The sequence below is a fragment of the Arachis duranensis genome, chromosome 3 (assembly GCF_000817695.3).
Source record: "Arachis duranensis cultivar V14167 chromosome 3, aradu.V14167.gnm2.J7QH, whole genome shotgun sequence".
NCBI lineage: Eukaryota > Viridiplantae > Streptophyta > Magnoliopsida > Fabales > Fabaceae > Arachis > Arachis duranensis.
Window position 1 is genome coordinate 5,579,075 of NC_029774.3, and position 7,472 is coordinate 5,586,546.

The following is a 7,472-nucleotide window of genomic DNA, read 5'->3' on the forward strand; positions in this document are numbered from 1 at the left end:
TTTATATTTGTCGAATTGTTGTTAATAAAGACTAATATTATCATAATGACAATAAGGAATTGGTAATTTTCTACCAATAAATTGTAGGTAAATTATTATTATTATTATTATTATTATTATTATTATTATTATTATTATTATTATTATTATTATTATTATTATTATTAAGTTGTTAGTTTGTGTTCAATCTTAGCTTTAGGCTGGTTGATCTAATATATTTACCATTGTTTTAAAAAACAAGAAGTCCTCTTAATTTGTGTTTCAGTTTCTACAAATATAGATAAATATATGAAATTTGAATTGTCCCATAAAATAAAAATTTAATAATTAAAATTTATTAAAATCTAAAATATTTCATTAACATTTTTTAAAAGACTGTTTTGGTTGTTGCTCTTCCAGACGATGGATTGATTTCTCTAAGTTGTTAAAAATATAACCCGGACCCACTGAGTACATTTTGTTTTGTAATTGATATGATATAGCTAATGACCAAAAGATAAGATTAATTCAAATAACTTGAGTAATTGTTGATTGATCTAATGTATTCAAAAAATAACTAATTATAACAACATAGTAATTATAGCATATATGTTAGAAAATATTATGTCATTTAAATTTTTTTAAAAATTAATATATTAAAAATATAAAAAAAATATAATTTTAATAATTTTTATAAAATATTTTTTATAATATTTTTAATCTATGCCCTTATCAAAACTGTAAAAATAAATGACCATGATAATCTCTAGAACTTAATTTGGACGTTACGTTGGACTTATCTGCTTGGGAAGTTTAAAACTTTAAAAGTTGAAACCACAAATGTAAGCATAGAGTCCTATTATATGACCCACAGTCCACAACGTTTTGATGCATATTACGGTGGAATCCCAAATCACGGAAACATTAAAGTAGTACTTTATAGTATGTCAAAATTAAATGTTGCATTTCCCAAGGTGCTTGAGAAAAGTCATCATCACTTCTCTTTTTTCTTCAATTCTTTAGGCAAACATTTAATTTTGTTTTGGATTGATAGTGCCAAAGTGGGACAGATGGAGAAAGCACACACCATGAATTGATTTAGATTTAAATAATTGGAAAAAAGAAGTATATAATAACAAAATAGTGTGGGGAGGTGAAGACATGAATGTTGGAGACTTTTTAAAGAGGTGGTGATGGATTCATGTGCATGTCACACATTTGACCCCATAAACTCACTCATCTTGGGCGGTTCTTATGCAATTACAACATAAAAATGGTTCAATTATTCTTCAATTAACCTAATTCATTAAGTTTTATGTTATATTATTATATTGGCATAATCATTGTTTATCTTTTTCCTTTTCCTTTGGGTAATGGGCAATGGATGGGTGCATGCTTTGTTCGTGTAACTTGTATATTAAAAAAATGAATTAGTTATACATTCCTAAACACTTGTCCCATCTCTTTTATTCAATCATTCACCAGAGTCTTTGATACATAATGGAATTGTGCAACTACTATGGTTAGTCATTCAACGTTAACATTGTTTACTTCAAAACTTTGATTTTGCAAAATAATTAAAGATAGAGAATTGTTGTTAAATCAAGATAATGAATCTTTTTAGAACATTTTCAATTGAGAGGTTTTAGAATTAAAATTGATTTATAAAATAAAACCGGTATTATTTTAAAAATACAGTATTATTTTAATAAAAAATTAATAAAATTTTATTATTTATATAATTATATTGATAAAATAATTTAAAATAATATAAAATTTTAATTAAACTAATACATATTATTGGAAGAATAAATTTTATTTTTAAATTTAAATTATTATTTATGACATATAATTTTATAGATATTTTTTTTAAAACTCAAAATAAAATAAAATTAAAATTAGTATTGGAGATGCTCTTAATATAATATGAGAATTTTACCAATCCATATTAACTAAAATATTTTTTGAAACTATTTTTCTTAATCATCATTCCAACACAATACAAGTTACAATTGGTGCTTTAATTTTATCTAAATTAGGTGGTCAACACACCATTAATGATTAAGATAAACATGCTTCCAACCACCGTAGAGGCATATAGACCATAGTTAAATTATAAAAAAAAAAGTTTTAAAATATTTGGCGGTGTTTATTTTTCTTAAGTGGATGATCCAGAAGTTATAAATACATAGTACTTGGTATAATTTTATTTTTGATGGGTCAACAATGACAATCAATATTGATGGCTTGATTGTTGAATGATAAATGGTTCTAAACATATATGACTATGAAATGGGTCCAGTAATAATCCTAGCTAAAAAAAAAAGCTTAGGTTGGCGTGAAGTAAAAACTAACATAGGGCTTGAGCTAGTTATATAGCTAGTCCTAGATGCCTAAACAAAGGTATATGTATGGTCCAAAGGTATATCCTAAAAAAAGGTATATCCTCGAACTATTCTTCGCTATACAGTGACCAAATTAAATTCAATATTTCTTTAAGTTGTCTTCTATAATGCTTTAATTTATCTTGTGCCCGAGTCGTATAGGCAACAAAGAATTGCAGCTAGGTTAGTCACATAGCAATTATAGTAATGGTGCATAGTGTCTTTTGGGGAAAAAGTTATGCAAATCTAATTTAGAGTTAATTTCCTTAACATTTTATTTCACGTGGGCTAGGCAGTATAGCTTTACAATTCTGCTAAGTGTATATTAAAATCGATGTCCAACTCCATGCACTTCCGTACCAATATATTTATGCGCGGAAATTAAAAAGAGAAGCGCATTATATTATTAATTGTATGTGTGAGTTGGATGGGTTAAAAGCATGCATATGGTTCAATGGTTTTTGGTAATCTTAGGACCACCGCCATAATGCATAATTGGAGAAGAAAAATGGCCAACAACTAGCGTGATCTCTGCTTCACAACAATCACCTAAGTTTGCGTCTACATTCACAATCACTATACTTTAATATAATTCGTTATATACTTATATATATTGTTACAATTTCAATATATGTCTACTTAAAATGTTAAGCATCTTATGATTGGGTTAATTCTTTAATTTAAATAAAATTGTATTTTCTAGTATTTTTTATTATGATCTCCAAAGTGAGGTAGTATATATGTGGAGCTGAAAAATATTAATTTTTATTGATATATAATTGTATATCGAAGCATTAATTAATATATAATAAGACAAAATGATTCTTAAATCTATAAGGTAGCGTTTGGTGGAGAGACAAAAACTGAAAGACTGAAATTAAGAGATAGAGACTGAAATAAACTTCAGTATTTTGTTTGGTGTAAAGTAAAAGACAAAAATTAAAACAAGAATGAAATTATAATTTAATTTGTACAAAGAATAAAATTAAAATTAATTAATTAAAATAATGATATTTTAAGTATAAAATATTATTAAAGTTTTTATCTCCGTGTGTAAAAGTTGTTCCCTGTGTTCTTATTTTTTGAAAATATTAAAATACTAAAATTTTGGAGACAAAAATAAAAATTTTAATATCAATTTTTATACCAACAAACATAATACTATATCTCAATCTCTTAATCTTTGTTTCAATACCTCAAAACAAACTCTACATAAATATATATGTAGCATTGTCATGTCATGCTACGTAGTAGATAGATGGATTGATTATATTAGCTGGCAACATAACCAAGTGCAGGAAAGTAACTAGAAATTTTGCAGCGAGTTAAGTTAGTAATTAATTTGGTTCTTAATAAATACGATCAGACGGATCAGTTCCCAGCCTTCACCAAGAAGTAAACTATTATGCTGAAAAAGCCAAAACTGTAATCACCTTCGTACGTAGCATTTTTCAGCATTTCATTATAATACTAAGTTGATGTGTATTATTCAATTAATTGGAACCGACCAAGGGAAAGCATAAAATAATGTGTGTGACGCATTGAGAGGAGCCATCTCAATCCCATGCATGCTTTGTTGACTCATTGACTACTGGGTATGTAACCAAGCAAGAAAGAGCTCAGAAACTTGAATGAAGTTGTGGTTTGTCGTGCAACTTTGACCTTTTTGCATGCTACTTTGATTTTCTTTCAGTTAGTCAGTCAACGAAAGCGTGTGAGAAAAACTCGCAAATGGATATGGATCCGACTTCTTTTTTTATTCTTATCATTATTTATTCACATTTTAATTATTGATCTACGGAAAGTTTTGCAATATGTGCAGTACTGCAACTTTATCTTTCCCATATTTCCTGAATTTCGTTGTATAAAATTAATAAAAACAATATTGTTTTGTTTTGTTTTGTTGTGTTTTTCACCATTAGAAGTGAACAAGTAGAACAAGTTGAGAGTTTTATTAGAGGCTCTTTTTTTTTAAATAGGTTAGAGTTTAAATGTAAATAAAATTATTAATTTATATTGGTTTTTTTTTTAAATTTGGTCAACACACCCTACTCACACACACATCTTATACTCTCTTTTTCATCAAGAGAGATTCGAACTCAAGTGGCAATTTTATACTCTCTTTTTATATTGGTCGGTCACGTAATATTTGTTTTTTTTTTTTTGGGTATATCTCGTCACAAAAGCATCTTTGTATAAACTTATTCAAATAAGGCCCAGTAATTAGACATGGGCTTCTGAACATTAGTGGTAAGAAAATGGGCCTAGTGTTATCCAAAAACTTAGTCAAGAAGAAATGGATTTTCTGACCTAAAACTGCTGCCACATCATTCTCCCACGACAACCCAATTGTCCAAATTCTTAAAGTGCTTTCTGAAAGACCGTCCAAAAATAAGTCCTTTTTTGTCGGCAAAAATAAGTGCTTTTTATAAGGTCACTTTGTGACTCATATCATCACTTTTCCGATTTCTTTTTCTTATGATTATGAGTGCCCCTTTAATTTGAGTTCATGTTCAATTTTTTTTTTTGGTATCAGTTTATTTTCAAGTTTATATGGTGAAAATGTTGAATTGTGATGCTTGTTCCCATATATTGTGGATGTTTCTGTGAAGAAATAAAGTTGTTTTGGGAAAAAAAAAAAAGAGAAAGAAGAAATGACCTAATAAAGTATCTAACCAAGGAACTAAATTGGATTGGTATAGTAGTTAGTTAACTAGTTCGTTTAAGTAAGTGTTGGGAGTTTGAATCTCGCTTTGTGCATGCAACAACTCATTGATCGGTGGCAAACCCTTAAATGGAGTTTAATACTACGATAAATTAGTCATTGGTTTGCCGAATTGAAAAATACCATGAGAAATAAAAAAAAATTATCTAAACAAGGTATACCGAAAAAAAAAAAGAGAGTATCTAATCAAATTAAGTTAGTTTAGTAATTAGTTTATTAGTTCGTTTAATTAAGTGCTAAAAGTTTGAATTTAGCATTGTACATACAACTTATTTATCAATAAAAAACTCTTAAATGGAATTTCGATATGCAAGGAATTAGTTATTAATCTATCAAATTTAAAAAATACTATAAAAATCTAAAAACATCTACACCTTAAATAAGTATCGAAATTCGAATCTCATTTGATGTGCCAAGCAACTCATGGAGAACAGTAAACCATTATCACAACTATAAGAATGATATGTTTATGTAGGTCAATGCATGTGTATGTGTCATCAGTCATCACTAGGCAGCACTCATAATTTTCATCAGAAAGATTTGACATCATTATACTCAACAAAACAACTGTCTAAACCTTATTGCACTTCTATAAGAGAGTTTGTCACGTAATGTAATGTAACTCATCTGAGTATTCCAACAAACATTAATTAATGTTTAACTAGTGATGGAGATGAACTAACTAAATTAATTAAGGATTTGGTTAAGTCATATATAGAAATGTTTTGAAATTCTTCATGCTTAAAATATATGTCTTTCTAGTAAATAGGTAGTTTTACTTAAAAAACTTAACCAATGTACTTAAGCTGTTGATTTTTTTTTTTTTAAAGAATTCGATTAATTAAAATCATAGTCTTATATGCAACCTCAAACGCATCGAGTCAACCAAAGGTTTTATTAATTTTGGATCTTCAATATTTCCACCACTGATTGATTTTAGTCATTTGCATTGTTGTACACCCTAAACGAACCTTTTTTTTTTCTTTTTTCTTATAAATATAAATGTTTCGAATGTATTGGAATCACGCTTTGCTATTTACTATAACGCTTTGGATGAAGAAAACAATTGTATAAATTGCATGGGATGTCGTTACCCAAGCATAGCTAGTTGTATGTCTTAGTAAAAGGTATTTTATTTTGTCCTCATTCTTGTGTGCGAAAGATTCCTTGGCAACATAGGAAAGGGGTGAACAACATTAAAAACCATTTCTATATGCCCAACGTTCCAATTTTATATGTATATGTATTAGAAAACTGTGACACCGACTAAGTGAATTTTGTACATAGATGGAACAAAAGCTTTTAAACACTATTAGCAAGGCAATTGCATGTATCCCATAATCTGAATAAAGCATTCATTATCATATTTTTAGTCTTAAATTAATACTAAAAAAATAATATAAATAATTTTGACTAATATTTTTAAGATACTTATTAACCAAATATATAAAGGGAAAAGAGAGTAATTAATGTGGTTGTGATTAAAAGCTTGGAAAGTTGAAGGTTGAAGGTTGAAAAGTACAGGAGGTAGAAATTTGATCATTCAAGTGTTTGACACTTGTATCTATACCATTTGGAAGCGGTTCTTTTAAATCCCCAAATTAAGAAACAAAGTTACTTATCCAAACTAAATAACGAATTATGAGCCACGAAAAGAAAATGATAACAAAGATAAGAAGAGGTCCACACAGCAAGTCAAAAAAACCAAGGATAAGATACGTACATGATGACTATATAATATATATAAAGAAAAATAGAAAGAGATATTTATGAATATACGCGTTTGTACAATGAAGTAGCCATATATATCTATTCCGAATAGGGTCCCCCAATGGAAACAAGGCATGTGATGATGCAAGTATTAGTCGATACAACTAACCATCCTCACTAGTTAAAATAGTTATGTATGTTCTTGGTTACTTCTTTCACATTATGTACCACCACCGCCCCTTCATCCTTATTTCGTTCCCATTCTTTTGACATAAAGGCCCAGGGACCCACTTTTAAGAATCTTGTCTCATATACCCATCCATGCTAGAAGCCTACAATAGCGACAAACGACCTTGCCCCTTACATTTAAGAAAAAAAAAATGAGAGGAGAAAAAGTGGAAGGAAAAAGGAGAATTATTTGTATGTTATTTAGATAAAAAAGAAATAAATGTAAAAAAATAGAGAATTTTTTTTGTTTGAATAAAAAAAAATATATATAATGATATAAAATTATATTAATATTTTATTTATATTATATACATATTATAATTTATTAATGATAAGAAATAAATGTATAATTTATTAATATTTGTTATATTTTTTATTTTTATCTTATTTTTGGGTAAAAATATTTTAGTAAATTTTATACTACTTTTTTTATTTTTTTTTCAAAC